The 23157-nt window shown below is 39.5% G+C and overlaps 1 protein-coding gene across 3 annotated transcripts in view; it reads right to left on the bottom strand.

Moving 5' to 3' along the window:
* The window catches only part of KIAA1958 (KIAA1958 ortholog), a 152490-nt gene extending 129662 nt beyond the window's left edge, over positions 1 to 22828 (bottom strand). For all 3 annotated transcript variants that reach the window (XM_039239737.1, XM_039239729.1, XM_039239712.1), the window contains exon 1: positions 22788 to 22828. The gene's annotated coding sequence lies outside the window, so the exon portion shown is untranslated. The remainder of the gene's footprint in view (positions 1 to 22787) is intronic.
* Between the last annotated feature and the right edge of the window lie 329 nt (positions 22829 to 23157).

The following is a 23157-nucleotide window of genomic DNA, read 5'->3' as shown; positions in this document are numbered from 1 at the left end:
TAGAGGAAGGGCAGAGAGAGAGGGAAACACAGAATCCAAAGCAGGTTCCAGGCTCCAAGCTGTCAGTACAGAGTCGGACGCAAGGCTCAAACTCACAAACCAAGAGATCATAAGCGAACTCAGATGCTTAACCAAGTGAGCTGCCCAGGAACCTCCCAATGGTTCTTTTTCAAACTGTTTTGGCTATTCAAGACCTTTCGCAATTCTAAATGAATTTAAGTATCAGCTGTTTAATTTTAAAGTAGACTTTAAAAAGTCTACTGGAAATATGGTAAGAATAGTTCAAGGGAATATTGACATATTAACAATATTAAGTCCTCTTATCCATGAACACAGGCTGTATTTCCATTTACTTAGGTCCTCTAATTTCTTTCAGCACCCCTGCATATTGTTACCTGCATATGTATAGAAATACAAGTGACCAGGGGCACCTGGGTGGCTCAGTCAGTTAGGCGTCTGACTTCAGCTCAGGTTGTGATCTCAGTTTGTGAGTTTGAGCCCTGCATCGGGCTTTTTGCTGACAGCTCAGAGCCTTGAGCCTGCTTCAGATTCTGTGTCTCCCTCTCTACCCCTCCCCGACTCACACTCTGTCTCTCTCCATCTCTCAAAAATGAATAACAGTAAAAAAAATTTTTTTTAAATAAAGAAATACAAGTGACTTGTGTATGTTAAATTTTGTACCTTGCAACTTTGATAAAATAATTTATTATCTCTACTGGATTTCCTGGGACTTTCTATATATGTGATTGTGTCATCTGAATAGTTTTACCTCTTCCTGTGAACTCTGTGAACTCTAGTCACATTGGCCTCCTCAGACTTCCATCCCCACCTTTTCAACTCAGTGAAATTGGCAGTCTCCACTTAAATTTACCCTCCTTGCACCACAGCCTAGAAATCTTTTCCAGGTAGTAAGCTAAAGCAGTCATGGGGTTCACCTTACTTGTTTCTCATCTCTCAGAAATCAATTGTACTTCAATGCCTGATATCCAATGTTTTAAAAATCACTGTTTAGGGGCGCCTGGGTGGCTTAGTCGGTTAAGCGTCCGACTTTCGCTTAGGTCATGATCTCACGGATCATGGGTTCGAGCCCCGCGTCGGGCTCTATGCTGACTGCCAGCTCAGAGCCTGGAGCCTGTTTCAGTCTGTGACTCCCTCTCTCTCTCTGACCCTCCCCTGCTCACGCTGTCTCTCTCTCTCCCAGAAATAAATAAAACATTAAAAAAATTAAAAAAAAAATCACTGTTTAATATACTTTGTCTGGTTCCTTAATTGTTTCAGGTGGAGAGATGGTTAGTTTTATGTGTCAACTTGACAGGTCACAGGGTACCCAGACATTTGATTAACATTACGTTGGGTTAGTCTGTGAGGGTGATTCTATATGAGGTTAACATTTGAATCAGTAGACTACATAAAGCAGATTGCGCCCCTTAATGCGAGTGGCCTTATCCAATCAATTGAAGACCTTAATAAAACATAAAGGCTAAGAAGGAACTCTTCCTGTTTGAAGAATAAACTGAGTAATCAGTCTTTTTCTGTATTCAGACTCTAAAAACAACAACAACAACAACAAACACTGGCTCTTCTTGGGTCTTGAGCCTTCAGGCTTTCAGACTGAAAAGTATACCATCAGCTTTCCTGGTTCTCGGGCCTTCAGAATTGGACCGGAACTACACCACTGGCTGGCTCTCCGACTTGCAAACTGCAGAATTTGGGAATTCTCAGCTTCCATAATTAAGTGATCCAATTCCTTACAATAATTATATAAACAAACACATCCTATTGGTTCTGTTTCTCTGCAGAATCCTGACTAATAATACAGGTAGGGTGATAAATCTGCTCCCAGTTACTCTATCTCGGCCAGAAGAAGAAGTCTTAAGTATTTTTAAGACGTTTTATTACAAGGCAAGTAGTAAGAGTCATCAATACTTTTTTTTCTTACTTTTCTTCAAGATTCCTATCTTTTAAATAGACTTAAGGCAAGATATTTGTACGGCATAAACAAAATACAGGATATAGAAGAGAAGGACAGCAGTGTGGAAAACGGTGAAGAATAACGATTAGGAGATGTGATCTTATTATTAAGAGATGGGACTTTATTATTAGATGTGATTTTATAGAACATTTTCATACGCTTGTCTCTCATTTCATATTCTGAGCAACTATGAGACTAAGCTATTAGTTACTTTTAGTTCTATTGTGCAAATATTGAAATTGATTCACAAAAGTTAAGTAACTTACCCAAGGCCAAATAACAAAGGCAGGACCTGAACTCAAAACTTTTGACTCAAAATTACTTGTTCTGACATATAATTCTAAAGTCAGGAAATACTAGTTTTTGAAGACACGTGACTGAAGGGAAAATGCTTGTAATTTGGAGTTAGAGATCTGTTATCAGAATTTCTTTCACTGACCAATTTTTTGACCCACTGGGACTCAAGGTCAATCTTACCATGTTTTCACTGTCCCAATGATCTATCCTCACTTATTTTTTTAAAATTTTTTAACATTTTTATTTATTATTGAGAGCCAGAGAGAGACAGAGCATGAGCATGGGAGGGGCAGAGAGGGGGAGACAGCCTCTGAAGGAGGCTCCAGGCTCTAAGCTGTCAGCACAGTGCCCGATGCGGGGCTCAAACTCACATACTGTGAGATCATGACCTGAGCCAAAGTTGGATGCTTAACCAACTGAGCAACCTAGGTGCCCCATCCTCACTTATTTCTTTATGCAGCTTAGATTTTGTGGTATATCACTTGAAACAATACCTTGTACACACTCAGTTACCTCCTCCCTTTCTTTCTTCAACATAACCTAGTGACTATTTTCACATTAAACTTAAGATCACTCAACTCAAGCGGGACCTCAAGGCTACCTACTAATTTGTACTTATCTCTTTAGTCCAATGGCTCTCAAACTTTTTTGTGTATAATATCCTAGAAGGCTTATGAAAACACAGACTGTTTGTCCTTACCTCCAGAGTTTCTGATTCAGTAGGACTGGGACGAGACCCAAGAATTTACATTTCTAACACATTCCCAGATGATATTGGTGCTGCTGGCCCAGGGATACACTTTACTCAAACCCATTCTCTCACTACTGTCCTAACTGAACAGCTCTTTAAACCTCCAATTCCTTCTGCTCCATCCTTACTCTCACTGAGGAAACATAAGCAATCAGAAGATAATTTCCACATGCTCCCAATGTCCATCTACTTACTTTTCTGACATCATCCCCTTCTCCATCACTCTGTTCCATCTGCAAAACCCTCCTTGCTCTTTTTCAAATGCATCAACCTTGCCCCTACTACAGGGATTGTGCACTGACTACTTAGAATGTTTTTCTCCCCAGATATCTGTATGATTTGCTCCTTCACTTCCTTAAATCTGCCTTAGTGTCCTCTTAATAAAAACACCTTCCCAGACCACCCTACCAACCCCCACCCCGACATGTGTCTGGCACTCCCAACCCCCCCATCTTGAATTCTTTTTCTCCACAGCACTTATTATCACCTGATCACTTTCTTAGGTGTTTGTCTATTAGGTATATCTCATTTTGTAGAGACTTTTGAGTAGAAGGGAGGTCGACATAGCCAAATTCCTGGAGATTTTAAAGAGAGTTAGTGATAAGAGAAAAGATAGCATTATAATACATCTATTTAAGAATCTGGCCAATGTGTAGCAACATGGATGGACCTTGAGGGTGTTATGCTGAGCGAAATAAGTCAGGCAGAGAAGGACAAATACCATATGTTTGCACGTATAGGAGGATTAGGAGGAACTTGACGGAGGATCAAGGGGGAGAAGAAGGGCGGAAATGGTGGGGGAAAGGGAGAGAGGCAAACCATGAGAGACTCTTGAATGCTGACAAAAACTGAGGACTGATGGATGTGGGGGGAAGGGGGGGATGGGCATGAAGGAGGGCACTTTGGGGATGAGCACTGAGTGTTATGTAGAAACTAATTTGACAATAAACTATTTGGAAAAAAAAAAAAAAAAAGAATCTGGCCATAAAAGAAAGGAAATAGGAACAAGAAGTAGTAGGCAGGCTCAGGCACAGGTGTCTCAGTATGCAAAGGCAAGGATGAAGGAATAGGGGCTAGGACCAGTGCAAAGAAAAAGTTTAAGGATGGTGAATATTCAAAGAAGTATGGGAGACAAGGCTGCTTAAATATCTGTAAAGAATGAGCTTATGGGGCACAGGATTTTTGCTTTTATTTTTAAAACAGGTTTCTACTAAGAGCTTACTATAATGCAGAGCACTGTAGGAAACAGTTTATATCCACTGTCACATCTAATTTAGTTAATCTCCACAATAACCCTAGGAAATAAGAATTTCCATCTAGACCTTTTTGTACATAATCAGAGACTTCTACTAACAGATTTTCCCACTACAAAAATAACATAGGCTGGTGCTCCTGAGTGGCTCAGTCAGTTAGGTGTCCAACTCGTTTTTGGCTCAGGTAATGATATCACACTTGAAAGATCTAGCCCCATGTAGGGCTCCATGTTGGCATGGAGTCTGCTTAAGATTCTCTCTCTCCCTCTCACCCTGCCCCTCTCCCACTCACACAAGTGGATGCTCTCTCAAATAACTAAATAATAAAAACAGCTTTATAAAAATAAATAAATAAATAACACAGGCCTCTTCTCCAAATAATTTCATCCTTCCTTTTTCCCTTACCTTATCATTGATCCTATAGGATCTCTAACTTCAGGGTCTCATGGAGTTAAACACCAGATCTCAGGAGCAAAATTTTGTGGAAGAAGATGAATTACTTCTTTACCACCTCAAGTGGTTATCAAGCTGACCACATAGGTAATCAACTGCTTATGCTTAGAGAATTCAAAAATCACCCTGACTCACAGGCACCAACTTTTGTTGACTGACTCCATAGTGTCTTCACACGATTCACCCTCAGTTGAACCCTTAGAGGTACACCACATACTTTTTCAACACAGCTACTCTAAATTCTTTCTTCTCATTGTTCTTAATTGCCCAATTTCCCTCTCAGCACCCCCGAATGCTCCCACCACCACTTTCTGCAGAAAGTCTTCATTTACCAAACATGGAGGGTATCCGATAGAAAATGTTTCAACTAGGGCACCTGGGTGGCTCAGTCGGTTGAGTGTCTGACTTCGGCTCAGGTCATGATCTCACAGTTAATGGGTTTGAGCCCCACATCAGGCTCTGTGCTGACAGCTAGCTCAGAGCCTGGAGCCTGTTTCAGATTCTGTATCTCCCTCTCTCTGACCCTCCCCTGCTCACGCTCTCTCTCTCTCAGAAATAAATAAAAACATTAAAAAAAAAAAAAAAAAAGAACATGTTTCAACCTCCCTTCCCTCCAGTTTAAACTTTCATCTTATTCTCAAAAATATTCTTTTCCTCTATCCCATAACTACTTCTACAAATGGTGATAATTATATGGTTTCCTTTCCAGTATCTATTTTTCTTGCCTATCTTAGGATCTCCAAAACAATGGTGATAACAGACATCCTTATCTTGTTCCTCCTGACTTAACCTTCAGGCCTTCAGTGTTTTCCTCATGTGGACATACGTTTACGGTTTTAGTGTTCCCCACTAATAATGAGCCTAGCTTCTCACAACAATGCTTATTTTAAATGTTCAAAAATGGAACATCTACAAGGAGTCAGTTCAGGTTCACACAAAACCTCTTTTCTATGATAAAGTTATCCTTATACTATTCTGCTAACAGACAGAAAAGACATTAGACATAGCTACATTACTTTTTTTTTTTAAACCACTTATCTGAGGTTTTGCCTTCCAAGATTTCAGTTACCCACAGTCAGCTGTGATCTTGAAGTAGATAATCCTCCTGATATAGTATCAAAAGGCCAATAGCAGCCTAACACAGCATCATTCACACCACTTCACCCATCAGTTAGACATTTTATCATCTCCCATCATCACAACACTGAGTATAGCACAATAAGGTATTTTGAGAGAGACCACATTCACATAACTTTTATTACAGTATATTGTTATAATTGGTCTATTTTATTATTGTTGTCAATCTCTTACTGTGTCTAATTCATACACTGAACTTTATAACAGGTATATAACTAATAAATAGTATGTATGTGTGTATATATGTGTATATATATATATATACATATATACATACATACATATATATACATACATATATATATATATATGGTTTGAATGGCAGTCTTGGAACATATTCCCCCATGGAATAAGGGAGAACTACTGTATTACCTTTCTAGGCATTTTAATTATAAGTCAGCTATTTCTTGAAATGTTTATTTTAGTGTCTTTTTTACAGCAAATAATTTTCTTTCTATAATAACTATAAATGCACGCTATGTATGCTCATCGTGCAAAAGTACAATATAGGTGACTAGCCTATAAAAGTGAAAATTTTTTAAATTGAACCATATAGTTTAACTAGTGGCCAGCAGGGTCAAATAATCTTATACTAATCTTATTAGAAAAAAGAAAATTAGACAATCAGCTTTATGGTACAAATCAGCCAACAGAAAACTGATTTCAAAAACAATTCTCAAATGTTTAATAATGTATATTTTTATGACATGACTTTCAGCTGCTGTTTCACCTTCCAGCTAGACTGAATCAGATTTTAACCACCCTCATGGCATTGTACATATGCAGGGAGCAAATGCAATCTATTGAAGCGAAGCAGTGTGTGCAAAAAGGGCTCAATTAAATTGTGGAATGTTTCTTGTAAATTAAAGCCCTATTGAATAATCATCTTCCATGCAAATTATCTTTCATGGGGTGTTCCAACAATGTGCCATCATCATATGTAGCTGCTTTAATACATGCTTATTTGTAATGCTTGACATAATGAATTCACCCTCTTTATTCCCACAGAATTGAGAATGAGAATTTAAGCTTTTTAATTTTTCCTTGCTAGACTGCCTTTGTGAATGTACCAGTAGAGAGACACTATTTTTTCATAACCTACAGTGCAGAAGAATGATTTAACCAGATGCACTACTCGTACATTTATCAGAAACAACAGTCTGAATGGATTTCTGATGGAAAAATACCATGGTATTCCCTCCTTCAAAAACGTAAATTTTCCCTGTAAGTCCGTTAAGTTCACTCTCCTAGTCCTTATCTCAAACCTTTAAGGTTTCCTTTCTTACGAATACAGAAGAAAGTCATATACTAAAATGTAAATACACAAATAGAGGTTGTTAGCATAATGTGTCAGAAAGATCTAAATTCCTCCTAAAACGTATACAAAATTATATGCTATATGTGCAGCTGTACATTTTCTGAGAAGAGAATCCAAATTTTTTATCCAATTCTCAAAGGGGTCAAAGACCCACCAAAAGATGAAGAATTACCAAGTAAAGCTAAGATATACAATATCTCAGAGTCATACTTGATCTTACAGGAACCTAAAGTTTGACTGACATCCTAGTCAATATGAATTTAGTTCTCCTGCTGCTAATGCAGTATATTTATCACACAGAACAAAACACCCTACTCAAAAGAATCAAACTATTCAATCATAGTCATTTCTTAAAACCTAAGGAGAGATTCCATACATCCTTCCTGAGTATTCAGATTAATTCTGTGCACTTGATACACCAACCCAACCCTGAAAAGAATAACGAACCCAACAACAAGAGTGTTAGGGGAAATGTGAGTCATGTGCTACCTCTTTGGACCAGAGCCTGGTTTAACAGCAGAGGGCTGGGAAAGAAAGGCTAATTCAGTGACACAATTTCATGTTTCATGAAGGTCTCTGTAAATGTATGGCTTCCTTCCTCCCACCTCCAAATACTTCTAAAAGTCCTTAGCTTAACTATTAACTAAATCATAAATACTAAACTGCATTTTTAAAAACTTTCTCAGTTTAATATAATGGACTAGGAAAGCTCCAAGGGACCTTCAGGCTCAATTAAATACCACAACAGCTACAATAGCCATGTCCTACTGAGCATATAAGTACCTGAGTTCTGTTAGGAACTCACTACCAAAACCATCACACTTCTAGTTAAGCACAATCCCTAGGTTCTATTCAGAATTAATGTGCCCACAGAAACCCTAAGTTATAACCCATGACTCTGTAAGGAAGGCAGAAACACTGCTGACTATATCTGCATTTACCCAGCTATGTTAAAAAGAAAACAGTAGCAGCTTGAGCAAGTAAAACTTCTGAAGACTTAGCACCTGAAGAAAACAAAATCAACATTACAAAAAGATTTCACATTTTTCCCACTAAAAAGTAATAGAATATTATGCAGTCCCCAAATAGTCACAAACACAAAATATATTACATACACAGTATGTATATAAAATCATCCTTCACAAAATTAAATACCACTAAGAAAAATATATCTAACCTTTTTTTTTCTTTTCACAAATTGTCAAAGTACTCTAAGTTAAATTCTGGGTTTTTTTCATACTTCAAATTTTAACAAGCTTTATAATCTATTTTGAAAGCCATTTTCTAGAAAAACTAAAAAAAAAGTGTTAATTCTTAACTATATTCATTATGTGAGTTCATTGGTGCTCAGACTCTCTGAGGTTAGAGGCACTCAAATACTGGAATTCTGGTGGCATGCTTCAAAGGGCAGGGTTACATCCTCATCACTCTCTGCTTGATTCCCGTTCACCAATTTGTGTCTGTGTACACACAGCTCTTTACTGCCCTGACCTATATACGCACAAAGCAAAGTTCTTACATGCTCCAATAAACAAGCAATCTTTCCTAGAGCTGGCTGGACACTGTGCCAGTAGCTTTCAGGCCAGCCAGTGGCCTTTTACCATTCATCCTCTTCTGTATTTTGTCACATGACCCACTCAGGCCACTCACCTAAGTCACAGTATTTCTCCTACCGGAGTTAAATATTCTTCCCCCCAAAATTGGATAACCATCTGTGAAAGATTTATAGTGTAAGTGCTACAACAGCACAATTTGAAGCCACTGTGGTAATTAAGCTATGTTAATTAAAATGTTAATAAATTGCTACATGTTACCTATTAGGTCAAAGTAGAGAAACACCTACAAACCTTCAATAACACAATTCAAGTACTTGTCGAACTCAAATTTCTCTGTTATCTAGGGCTTAAATTACTTTTCCTTCCTGATATTTATGCCTCCATAATATTTGGCCTAATTGCCTGGCATTTTACCTACATGAATTTATTTAATCCTCACAACAACCCTATGAGGTATATACTTAGTACCAAATCATTTTATAAATGGGAGGTTAAGTACTAATAAGAGCCAGAAACAAACCCAGGCAGTCTGAGTCCTTCTATATTCGTGGTCTTAACCAGGGTGTTAGCCAAAAGAATTCATTATTAACACCATATTTGCTACAGGGGTTTTGGCACTGAGAAAATTTGGACAACACAGATTTAGATTTCATTATTTTAAAAAGGATTATCTTTTCATGTTAAAGATTAGGTAAGTATTAATAACAAAAATCACTAAAGTGCTGAACAAACTGAGATTAAATAGCAATGGAACATACAAACACATATGAAAAAAACCTGAAAGCCTGAGTTCCTTCCCTTCTCCAGATCATTTCCTTACCCATAAAACATAAAGGGTCTCCATAGCTCCTTCTGGTTCAAACACTGAAAAATTATTCATTAAAAACCCAGCAATTCCTTAGATGATTTAAGACAGTGCTGTCCACTGGCAGGCTACAATCAACTGAAGGTAACTGACTGCTATGGTATGCAAAATCCTTCAAGTTTCAAAATATGCATTTTATTATAAAAGATAGCCAAATTATACGAGGTTGACCATGATGCATCATCGCTGCCACCCCCAACCCCAATACCAGTCCAACCTCATCCCTTGCTACTCTCTCCCCTTCCTTCACTCTCCTGCAGCCCTTCATCTTACTGTTGTTTGCAGAACACATCAAGCCCATTTCCAACTTTGCTCCTTTATACTTGCTTTTCCCTCTGTCTCAAATGTTCTTCCTCTAACTCCCTGTATGTCAAGCCCTTTCACTTATTTAAAGTCCTTACTCAAAAGTTATTTTCTCAGAGAAAAAAGGCAATCTAAAATGTTAAGCTCTCACCCTAAAATATTTCATATCTCCCTTCCTTTTTTTCTTCATTGTAGCACTTATATCTTACATATTATTTTAGGTACTTATCTTGTTTATTCTCTATCTCCTCCACTTAAATTAAAGTTCTATGAGGGCAAAAATTTTTGTCTTTACTGACTTGCCAGCACCAAGAAAAGTACCTAACACATAGCACATGCCCAAGAAATGATGATACAATAATCTCTATCGTCATTAAATAATTTTTTAAATGTTTATTCATTTTTGAGAGAGAAAGACAGACAGCGTGAGTGGGGGAGGAGCAGAGAGAGAGGGAGACAGAATCTGAAGCAGCTCCCGCCTCTGAGCTGTCAGCACGGACCTTGATGTGGGGCTTGAACCCACAGACTGTAAGATCATGACCTGAGCCAAAGGTGGCCTCTTAACCAACTGAACCATCCAGGCACCCCTCTAGCAACTCTAGCATCATTTTAAATGACTATATCCTACTCCATCGAGTGCTTACACCGGGATTTATCTTATAATTCCCCAACTGATGGATATACCAGTTATTGCTAATCTTTCACTACTCTAAGTAATGCTCTAATGCAGGGGTCAGCAAGCTTTTTCTGGAGAGGGTCAGATGGTAAATATTTTGTTTTGCAAGGTTTCTGTGACTAAACTCTTCCATTATAGCACAAAAGTAGCCACAAACAACAAATGGTTGTAACTGGATGTGGGCTACAGCCGGCCAGATTTACCCTGTGGTCTTTGATCTCTGCTTCATGGAATGTTTTTGTGCATGTATCTCTTTCCATCTTTTCAGTTAGTAGAATTACTAGATAAATGGCTATAGATATATTTATGTCTCCTGATACATTCTGTCAAAATGCTTTTCAAAAGGATAATCATGAAGAAGTGGAGCCCTGGGACACTAACACACTGCTGATGGCAATATAAATTGATACAATTACTTTGGAAAATTGGCAGTATCTATTAAAGCTGAACATATATACTCTGACTCAGCAATCAGTCAGGATACTTGTTTTCCTTCAAAAAGACTGTGTTAGATACAGGACGCAGTACAAGGGGTTCCTCTAGGGTTCTGATAAAGTCCTGCTTAGTAATAAGAGTGTTATTCACATTTATTCAATTTGTTAAAACTCAACTGTATATACAATATGTTCATTACTGGTACACATTACAGTTTGAAGGGGTTCAGAACGTGCCACCCCAAAATATGTCACTTTGGCATATTATTTTCGGCTGAAAGCACTTGAGAAACAGCAAATTCAGGAAAGTCTCTCAGACCTCCCTCTTTCTACCTAAAAGCAGGTCATAAAATTTCCCAGGAGACAGATGCCCTCTTTATATCAGGAAGAGAACATTCTTAGCACTAGAGACTGGAGATGATGCCAAAATGGATCTGTACAAACCTACTAAAATAACCTTTATCTTCATTAGTTTCTCTCATATATTTTCTAATCACTATTTCACAACTTACAGCCTCTAGCTAAAACTCCTTTACCCAGTCACTTCCCCTCAAATTTGATTCTTTGTTTAAAATCTATATAAACTTTCTGAGGTGCCTGGATGGTTCAGCTGATTAAGCATCCAACTTCAGCTCAGGTCATGAACTCATAGTTCATGAGTTCAAGCCCTACTTTGTGTTGACAGTGACAAGACTGCTTCGGTTTCTCTGTCTCCCTCTCTCTGCCCCTCCCCCGTATGCACAAACTCGTGCTTGCATGTGCCAGTGTTCTCTCTCTCAAAACTAAATAAACACTAAAAAAAAATCCTATATAAACTCTCAGTCCTACCCATTTCTTCAAGTCTTAGTTTTCCTTATGAAGACTCTTGTGTGCCCCCCAAAATATTAAATAACACCTTAGGGTGCCTGGGTGGCTCAGTCAGTTAAGCATCCAACTTTGGCTCAGGTATGATCTCACGCTTCAAGGGCTTGAGTCCCACACTGGGCTCTGTGCTGATAGCTCAGAACCTGGAGCCTGTTTCAGATTCTGTGTCTCCCTCTCTCTCTGCCTCTCCCAAGCTTGCATGCACACGCACGCACGCGCTCTCTCTCGAAACTAAATATACATTTAAAGAACGCTTAAACATTTGAGGCAACTACTTTATTAATGGAAAGCGCAGGTTTTTTTAAGCTTATTTATTTACTTTTAAAGAGCCTGGTGGAGAGGCAGAGAAAGGAGAGAGAATCCCAAGAAGGCTCCACACCGTCAGCACAGAGCCTGGCACAGGGCTCAAACTCAAGAACTATGACTTCATGACCTGAGCCAAGAACAAGCCAGACACTTAACCAAATGGGTGCCAACCACCCAGGTACCTCAAAAGTAGAGTTTTATACCTTATCAATGTATAAACACATCATTAAAAAAATGCTAACATACAGGAAATATAATTTGCGGTAAGACTTTTGTCTGTCAGAAATAAACCAGCCTTGGGGCGCCTGGGTGGCTCACTCAGTAGGTTAAGCGTCTGACATCGGCTCAGGTCATGATCTCACAGTTCGTGGGTTCGAGCCCCGCATCGGGCTCTGTGCTGACAGCTAGCTCAGAGCCTGGAGCCTGTTTCAGTCTGTGATTCCCTCTCTCCCTGACCCTCCCCTGCTCGCGCTGTCTCTCTCTCTGTCTCCTAGAAATAAATAAAACATAAAAAAAAAAGAAATAAACCAGTCTTACCCAAAAAACAACTTATGAATGCTGCATATTAAGACTATATTCACAAATACTAAATACATTCAAAAATATATTCATAAGTAAAATATTATTTATAAAAATGCTTTTTCCACTGAATATACACATTTGCATTAAATAAATTCAGAAAGAAAACATTTACAAAAAGACTACACCATTATATAATCTTTGCTTTCAAAAACAGAACATTCCGGGGCTCCTGGGTGGCTTAGTCGGTTAAGCGTCCGACTTTCGCTTAGGTCATGATCTCGCGGTTCGTGGGTTCGAGCCCCGCGTCGGGCTCTGTGCTGACAGCTAGCTCAGAGCCTGGAGCCTGTTTCAAATTCTGTATCTCCCTCTCTCTCTGACCCTCCCCTGCTCACGCTGTCTCTCTCTCTCTCCCAGAAATAAATAAAACATAAAAAAAAAAAGAAATAAACCAGTCTTACCCAAAAAACAACTTATGAATGGGGCGCCTGGGTGGCTTAGTCGGTTAAGCGTCCGACTTTCGCTTAGGTCATGATCTCGCGGTTCGTGGGTTCGAGCCCCGCGTCAGGCTCTGTGCTGACTGCCAGCTCAGAGCCTGGAGCTTGTTTCAGTCTGTGACTCCCTCTCTCTCTGACCCTCCCCTGCTCACGCTGTCTCTCTCTCTCCTAGAAATAAATAAAACATTTAAAAAAAAACAATAAACAAAAAAACAAAAAAAAAAAACAGAACATTCCTGCATGGAGGAGGGCACTTGTAGGGATGAGCACTGGGTGTTGTATGGAAACCAACTTGACAATAAACTATTTAAAAACAAAACAAAACAAACAAAAAACCAGAACATTCCTTAAAATGCTGCTCTGAGGTGGAATGGGAATACCTTCAGCTAAAATTTCACAGAAATATTCAAAGGCTGTTTAAACAAGGTTTTGGTAAATCCGTGAATTTGATGGATTTGTCAGTTAAGTGGATAGAATCTTCCTAGCATTTGTTCTAAGAAACTTTTCTAAAGTTGCAAAACTTCAGAGCCAGAAAGCTGAAGAAACTTTTCTGGGGACACAAACAAATTTCTTTCTCTGCTTGTGTTCATCCAGATGCCAGAAAAGGATTCTTGGCAGATTTCCATAAGTAACTAAATTGCCACCCTTTATTTAAATTTAACCACATATGGGAAACATTTTCCCTAAAAATAATTAAAATCTTAAGTTCTGTCCAAGAGATAAACTTTAGTTATAAAAAATTAATTATTGTGGAGCTCCATTTTCTCAAGATGCCAAAGTATAATTATTATTGAACCATAACTGTTAAGAAAATGTTAACAATCCAAGTAATTTAGAAAAGAACTGAATTCTCTGAAACAAATCTATGCCAGCTTATCACTATATTATAAAGCAAATAAACCCAAAAAACTATTGATCAAATTACTGCATATCCTAACCTTTTTAACCTAATATTTGTCCCCTTTGATCAATAGAAAAAAAAAAGTTTTCCAAGATAAGAGCAAAAAAATCATACTTAAGAATGAATCAGGGGGAATAAAAAACGAACAAGGAGTTCTAAGCAAGTTGAACAGTAGCAAAGGCTTAGTTCTGGACTCTCCTCAAATCTATTCACAAAAACAGATGGGATAGACCAAGAAACAGACCCATCCGTATGCTCAACTGCTGTTTTACAAAGATGCAAAAGCAATTCAATGGAGGAAGAATAGCTTTCTCAACAAATGGTGCTGGAGCAACTGGACATTCATAGGCAAAAAAATGAACCTCAACCTAAACTTCACACCTTAAATAAAAATTAGCACTGGGGTGCCTGGGTGGCTCAGTAAGTGAAGTGTCCAACTTCAGCTCAGGTCATGATCTCACAGTTCATGGGGTTTGAGCCCTGCATCTGGCTCTGTGCTAACAGCTTGGAGCCTGAAGCCTGCTTTGGATTTTGTGTCTTCCTCTCTCTGCTCCTCCCTCACTCACACTCTGTCTGTCTCTCAAAAATAATAAACATTTTAAAAATGTTAATTAACACAAAACAGATCAGACTTAACTATAAAACGTAAAACTCAGGGGCACCTAGGTGGCTCAGTCAGTTAAGTGTTGGACTCTTGATTTCAGCTCAGGTCATGAGCTCTCAGTTCATGAGTTCAAGACCCGCATCAGGCTCTCTGCTGTCAGTGTGAAGCCCACTTTGGATCCTCTGACTCCCCCTCTCTCTCTGGCCTCTCCCACTTGCACGCATGTGTACACATACATTCTCTCTCTAAAATAAATACAATATTTAAAATGAAAAAAAATAATAATCTTTGTAAACTATCTTGATCTATTTCCACCTCCATCACAGAAACCTTCCCCTAAAGTACAGGTGAAACTATCTAATTTAAACATGAAGGAGAGAAAAGAATGTAATCTAATCCTATGTAAAGTACTGTGAGAAAAAGACGAAAAAGAACCAAATAATGTACCACAGCCAGTGAAGGCACATCAGAAAAATATGGCCATAAAGTAGACGAGAACTTTAACATAATATTTTAATATGAATTAAAAGAAATTAAGAAACTGACAGAAGCTATAAAATAAAGAATACATCAGAAATAGAAAAGCTAAAAAAACAACAAAAAAAGAGAAAAGAGAATGTCGACATGACAAGCATTCACAAAGAGAAATGACATAATTCTGGACAGAACAGGAAAGAAAAAAATTCAGAAAGGAAGACAAAACTGGAAGGAACACTAGACTTAATAGATAGATACCAGGGATACTGCTTAATAAAAGAGAAGAAGGAAATATACAAAAATAAAGCAAAATTAAAAAGTATTATAAAAAGGATTTGAGGCAAGGTATAGATATAAAAGACAAGCAATGAAGATCCAACATACATGTAACAGGAGACCCCCAAAGAGAAAATGAAATCAATGACACATTAAATACTAAAATTTATCACTGATGAAAATATGAAAATATCTATGAGAACAGTCAACACTTAATACATATTCTACGGGCATCTGGGTAGCTTAGTTGGTTAAGTGTCAAACTCTTGATTTCGGCTCAGGTCATGAGGATCTGCACTGACAGCACAAAGCCTGCCTAGGATTCTCTCTCTCCCTCTTTCTGTCCCTTTCCTGCTGTGCTCGCTCTCTAAATAAATAAAAATAAACAAACCTTTAAAAATACATACTCTAGTAAAAGTACTGGTCTTTAAAGATTAAAATTCCTTTGGACATCTAAGAAAAAAAGTCACTTAAAAAAAAAAATCACAGGTATTAGACTCTGGCAACAACACTTTTTACCAGAATACAACAAAATAGGGCTCAGCAAACTACGGCTTGTATACCAAATCCAGCCCACTGTCAGGTTCTATAAATAAAGTTTCTCTAAACACAGTCATGTTTGTTCATTTACATACTCTATATGGCTGCTTTTGCACTGCAGTGGCAAAGTTATATAATTTTGACAGTGACCTATGTTCCACAAAGCCTAAAATAATTACCATTTGGCCTTTTACACAAAAGGTCTGCCAAATCCTACCACAGAGTAACATATTTAAGAAACTTGAGGAAAGAAAATGTGAGCCAAGTACATTCAGCAAAACCGACCTTCAAATATAAAAGCCACAAATAAACAGTTTTAAACAAAAAAGACAGGGCACATTATTCACATGAGGCATTTATGAAGATTCAAAGAGCTTTAAACTATCAGATGATTATAGAAGCCTTAGCATAAGGACGTGTGTTGTGCATTGAATATATTTAACTGCAGAACCAAGACCAACGATAGGCAAAGGTGACACAGTACTATGTGATCTGTACAGGGCAAACAGAACTGAGAAATCTTGGGGAGCAGGAATCAAGTAGTCTAGGGGCTAGATTGTATCACACATATGGAGTGAACTATGTATGCATGAAAGACAATGAGTGGAGGAATGGGTTGTATTATGAGCTGAATTGTTCACCCCCCTGCCAAATTCATACACTTAAGTCCTAATAACCAGTACTTCAAAATGAGACAATACTTGGAGACAGGGCCTTTAAAGAGGTAATTAAGGTCATTTGGGTGAGTTCTAAGGTTACGGATTGATATACTCTAAGAAGAGGATATAGGAACACAGACAGGCACATAGTGAAAATATCTGAGGAAGACTGCCATCAAAAGCCAAGGAGAGAGTCCTTAGAAGAACCCAACTCTGTCAACATCTTGATCTGGACTTCTGGCCTCCAGAGGTCTGAGAAAATTTTGTTGTTTAAACCACTTTAAACAAAGTCTGTCATACTTTGTTATGGCAGCCCTTGTTAAATAATACTGGCTGGGAAGATGAAATAGTTCTGCCTGGGTAGGAGTTCACCAATACTGGTATGACATCTTAGAAAAGCAGGGCTTTTTATATGTGGTGACTATGCCTTAAATAATGCAATGATTAAAAAATTTTTATTTTTTGGGGGGCACCTGGGTGGCTCAGTGAGTTAAGCATCTGACTTCGGCTCTGGTCATGATCTCACAGTTCATGGGTTTGAGTCCCAGGTGAAGCTCTCTGCTGACAGCTCAGAACTTGGAGCCTGCTTCAAATTCTGTGTCTCCCTCTCTCTATGCCCCTCCCCTGCCCACGCTGTCTCTCTCTCTCTCTCAAAATAAATAAACATTAAAAAAAAAATTTAAAAAAACATTTTTAAATGTTTATTTTGAGAGAGAAAGGGAGAGAGAGCATTCATGAGAGGGAGAGGGGCAGAGAGAGATGGAAAAAGAGAATCCCAAGCAGCTCGAGGAAGTCGGCACAGAGCCCGACGTGGAGCTCAAACTTACAAACCCACAGACCCGTGAGATCATTACCTGAGCGGAAACCAAGACTCAGATGCTTAATCAACTGAGCCATCCAGGCACCCCAACTAAAAAATGTTTAAACAGGGGTACTCAGCTCTTATTTTTTTTTTTATGTTTATTTTTGAGAGGGGGAGGAGGGAGGAAAGGGGAAGGACAGAGAGAGAGATAGGGACTGAAGATCCAAAGCCAGCTCTGTGTTAATAGCAGAAAGCCCGAAGTGGGGCTCAAACTCAGGAACCATGAGATCATGACCTGAACCAAAGTTGGATGCTTAGCCAACTGAGCCATCCAGGCACCCTTGGAGCACATGACTCTTGATCTCAGGGTTGTGAGTTTGAGCTCCACATTGGGCTTGGAGCCTGCTTAAATAAAAATTGTAAAAAAAAAAAAAAAAAAAAAATCCAAAAAATGTTTTTAAATAGTAGACATTCAAGAGAAAATGTAATGGACACAGTATTTGCAACTTGAAAAGCCCAGAAAAGTTTCAAGTAGTGTTAGTTCTGAGGAAAACCAGGAAGAAGAAAAACCTAAACAAGATATGTCCTATTCCTGAAATTAACTAGAAAGGTAAATAAATAATATAAAAACAATCCTGCCAAACAACAAAAGTAATGGCAGCAACTTTGGATAATTCTTTAGAATTCCAATTAACTTTTTTTTTTTTTTTTTAAAGTAAGCTCTACACCAACGTGGGGCTCAAACTCACGACCCCAACATCAAGAATTGTATGCTCTACCCACTGGGCCAACCAGGTCCTCCTCAGATTAACTTTAAAAAAATTTCAGGAGTATTTGGGGGGCTCAGTGAGTTAAGCGCCAGCTCTTAATTTCGGCTCAGGTCATGATCTCACAGTTCATGGGATCGAGCCCCTTGTCAGGCTCTATAACAGTATAGAGCCTGCTTGGGATTCTCTCTCTCCCTCTCTCTTTGCCCCTCTCCCATTTGCACTTACTCCCACTCCCTCACAAAATAAATAACTTAAAAAAATTTTTTTTCTAACAGAATCCCTGATGATTAACAAAACATTTTCAGCGTCAAATGAAAAGATATTTTCAGTGAGTATTAATGAAATTATGGTTCACTGCAAGTTTTTTTCTAACAAACAAGTCATAATTACTAACAATTGCACCTATATTATTTCTTGCCCTGTATCTAAAGCTACAGAGGCCATAAATTTCGAGAAGACAGTAAGATTGAGGGGAAAGCTATTTTCCAATTTGTACCTACCTAAAAGATACTTGTTCCGAGGTGCTGAGGGGGCCAAAGTTCAGGCAGATCAGTGGGAAAATAGCTAGAGTCAAATGCATCATTTTACAACAAGGCTTTTAATGTTTTTAAAAGTTTCTTAAATGTTTTAATTTCTTAAAGTTTTTACAAGTTGTATTTCACATGAAGTTGCACAAATTAGCAACATATATGATGTTACTTTTCTTTCAGTACGAAAGAACCAATCAGAAACACCTAGACAACAACACTTTGCTTTCTATATTAAAGTGTGATAAAGTTTTGAAATACATCCTGTCACTAGAGCCACTGGTATCACCAATATGGAATAGTCAAAAAGCTCTCCAACTGTTTTTAAGACTTTACAAACTACACTCTAACACTGCTGCATAATTTGCCTTTCTCCAGAAATGCATATTAAACTTTGTTGACATTGGATACAAAATAAAATTCAAAAATTTGCATCTTGAGTACTTTTGGTTTCTTGACCTTTATTTGAATTTGAGACTAAGCTTTACCAAACAACAGAATTTACACTGTAACTAGCCAACCACAGTCCTCATTATGGAATCTATGCAGTACAGTTGTTACCTAGGAAACAGATCAGAGCACAGGCAGAGTGCAATTTCTGTATAGCAAAAGAATTCTCCAATCATGCTGGTAAATAAAGTCCATAAATCAACTAATCAGAAGCAAAGTCAAGAACTATCACATAAGAGTTAAGCTCTATGGGAACTTTTTTAAAGGAAAATAAGAAACCTGTGGGGCTTCTTCGGGCAACTATGTAGATCTCTTAAGTAAATATTATGAGCAGGTTTCTTTACAAACACAAACTGTCAGAAAATAAACTGTTCAAAATAAATGGCTTCTCTCCAATCTTCAGCTTCTCTATTTTTGACAGTATTTAAGAGAAAAAGCTTCTTCAGAGCCAGCCTCGTACATCTGGTAGCAGAATATTAATCCAAGAATGAAATACACATTTTCCAAGAGTAGCATGAGTTTGTGCCGTTCTTAAACAATGCAGGACAATACAGGCTGGAATGAGGTCACTGTCCACACTTCTAACAGTGAGACCTGCTTCCACACTGGGCTACAAAAAAATTTATGAAAAAGAAGGATTTGAAAGTCACAGATCTATTAGAAAGAATGAAATTGGTACTTTCCAACTTTCCACTTGGTTATTACTAATGATAATACTAGTCCTTTGAAGGCTCCAGGTAATCTAAAGTGGCCATTTTGAGTTTCCTTTAATAGTAACACACTGGTAACTAACAAGGAAAAGTCTATGGATTTTCAAGTCTATCAAATTTAACTGGACAGCTTAGTGTTGTTAAAAAAAAAAAAAGAAAAGAAAAGAAAGAAACTGGTAAATGTCAGTTTATATTTATCAGCTATATTTAAAACCCAACTTTACAAAAAATTCAAAATTTCTGGAAGTAACAGTAGCAAAAAAAATATTTCAACCATGAAGACTGAAAAATAATTTTTATGCCCTCCTAAACACCGACATACCAGAAGAGATATCAGCTGAAAATATGTAAGGTTCTTTGGACTGCTTCTGATTACACTAAAATGTTACAGTTAATTATACAAAAACTGAAAAATTAATATCCACATATTAGAGCCAAAAATAAAAACAGAGCCAAAAAAAAAAACTAGGTGTTATCTTTGAGCCAGCCCACATAAAGACACTACACTGCCAATCCCAGAAAACTGTTAGGCGTAACTACAAGTTGCCAAGCAATTCTCAACACAGGCCACACTCTCTTCATGTTTAATTTACACAGTGACTCTTTGTTAAACTTTATCCCTCCAGTTGCCAGTCCTATAAACAAATATATAAACACGCAATTCAAGTTGTTAGCTTACCTTTTAAAAAACTTCTAAGTACTGATAAAGAGTGTGTAATTTAATAGCTGAAACTCTGGGAGTGTTTTCGAATTCCATCCCACCATTCTTAATAAAGCCTGAACAAATTTCAATACCTATGCTCTGTGGGCCATCCTTATTGAGAAAGAACCCTGCTCAAGGGCTTACTATTGCCTTACACTGAGCTCTATGCAGCCTAATTTGGTTTAGCTAATCTAGGCAGGAAGTCAAAGCAGGAATAAAATTTGATCAACTCAAAGGGGCTGGGGAGACAAATGCTGTAAGTAGCCTCTTCTAGGTTTTAAATGTACAAAAATGTACACTCCAGGTATACATAAAATTAGGCATGCGATAATATTATTCTTTTAGTGTAACTAGGGCAAGAATCTAGGATAAATTTTTCTCCTAGAAAAAGATCACTCTCTTTGGCACACTAAAACGGTCTCCTCTTTATAAGGACAAAAATCAGTTTGCCTAATTAAAACTGCATTAAAACTGTACACTGCTTTCTGATGAAAGCACACTGCTTCTGTAGAAGCACAATGCTTTCTACATCTTACTTGATGAAAATTTAAATAAATATTTTCCCACCGCAATGTTTTTCCTTTAAGTTCAGATGTTTAAGAAAGTCTCTGTTTTCTACATACAGCTGTACATATAACTGTTTTGAGTGTACCCAAAACTATTTTTTTATCTCCTTGATAAGTCATATTTAAATTTGTCAATACAGATTCTCAAACAACAGGCAAAAAAAAAAGAGGGAAAAAAGTCTCCAGAAGTGAGTAAATTGAGATTAATATAAAGATATAAATCTGTATCTGCATCAAAAATCTGAATGTGTAAAATTAAGTTTCTGGGTACTTATTCAACTTCACTTATAATTTGAATATCTACAAGTACATATCAACTCTTCACAAGAAACTCAGATAAATAACATAAACCAGAAATATCACTCACGGAACTTTTCAAAAAACTATATCCACCAGTACAACCCAATCGTTAGGTTTTGTTTAGAGAGAATACATAACAGAATAAAAGAGGGAGCATAATCACAGGGAGAGAAATCAATTCTAACATTCACGTTCTCCCCATACGCTGTGGAAGACCTCCTATTTTAAACCAGCAAAAATAAAGGTTTCAGCCTGAACGGAAAACTAGATGTTTACTGCACTCCAATTTAACCTCCACCGTGGAAGCTGTCACTACCTGAGTCGCTTGTTAACTGTTTACTTAATAGGTAGAAGATTCTGTCATGCTAATCCTAAGGAGTCTGGGAAATAGCAAAACTTTACCATCAAACTTTAAAATATGGATACAGATCCCCCAAATCCTAAAAAATCACAGCCATGTTCACCTTTGATTTGCCTGAAAGTCTCTACCTTATCTTAAAAAACCGAAGAGGAGCCACCTGAAAACCACAAACAGTCTCTGATTTGGGTCTGATTCTGGCCAGCCCAGCCTCCTTGCACCCAGGGGAATACATTTGTCGATGTATCTGATAACAAACACAAGTCACTGTGCGCAGCCTCGGATGGGGGAGGGGGCGGAAGAGCCCTTCGGAGAAAGCCCTCCTCCGTTAGAAACAATAAATAAGGGACCGAAGCGATGCACGTTCCTCCACACACGCCACACACGCACCACCTCAGCGTGCCTCTCGCGAGGGAAACAAGTCGGGCAAAGACCCGAACCACCTCTCTCCCTCTCTCCACAACCATCTCAACACTTGGAAACTAAGAGGGCTGATCTTTTCTTTCTCCTTCCCGCCCTCCTTCCCACCTCCAAACAGACCCAAGAGCGGGAGCAGGCGAGCCAGACCCACGCAGCGCGCCCGCGGCGGCGACAGGAGATGCTGGGCGCCGGGCCGGCCCCCGCGAAGGCTGACCAGAGCCGCGGCCGCCGTCGCTCGCTCCCGGAGCCCACTCGGCCGCCTGGGGTCTCACCCGTCGCGCCCCCCAAACCCGTCGCCGGCGACTGCCGGCCGCCCGGGTCGCTGCCCTGACTCTCGGCCTTCCCCCTCGCCCCCACCCCCCGCCAGAGGAGACAAAAGAGGGTTCAGCCGGGTCACTGCTTGGCGGCCGAAGGGGAGGCAGCGCGGACCCCAGCGCGGCCGCCCCCCACACAAAGGGGCTCCCCGGCCCAGGTCGCAGCGTCGGCGCGCTCGTCCCCGCCCCGCGCGCGGGCTCTCACCCACCTGCAGGTGTCTGTGCGTCTGTCCATAGGAACGCGGGCGGCTGGGGGGCCTGCGGGAGCCGGGCAGCCCGGGCTGGACGGGGCGGGACCGAGGGGAGGGAGGGAAAGCGGCCGGAGGGCCGGGGAGCGGCGGCAAGAAGAGCGGGGAAGGCGCCGGGCGGGCGGCGGACGGAGGCGCGGAGCGGGGGGCGGGGGCGCCAGCCTGGCTCTGCCGACCGGCGCGCGCCGCTCCGTGCGCCCCGGGCTCCGCGCGCCCGGCTCGGAGCGCGGCGGGCTGGGGGCGGGGCGCGGGCGGGGCGGGGCCGGCGAACGGGGCGGGGGCTCGGACCCCGGGCTCCAGCCGGCACCGGAAACGCGCCGTGGTCCGCGAG

This window comes from Hyaena hyaena, unplaced genomic scaffold, assembly GCF_003009895.1.
Source record: "Hyaena hyaena isolate Hyena2069 unplaced genomic scaffold, ASM300989v1 scaffold_6, whole genome shotgun sequence".
Taxonomy (NCBI): domain Eukaryota; kingdom Metazoa; phylum Chordata; class Mammalia; order Carnivora; family Hyaenidae; genus Hyaena; species Hyaena hyaena.
This window is presented reverse-complemented; position numbering and strand designations above follow the sequence as displayed.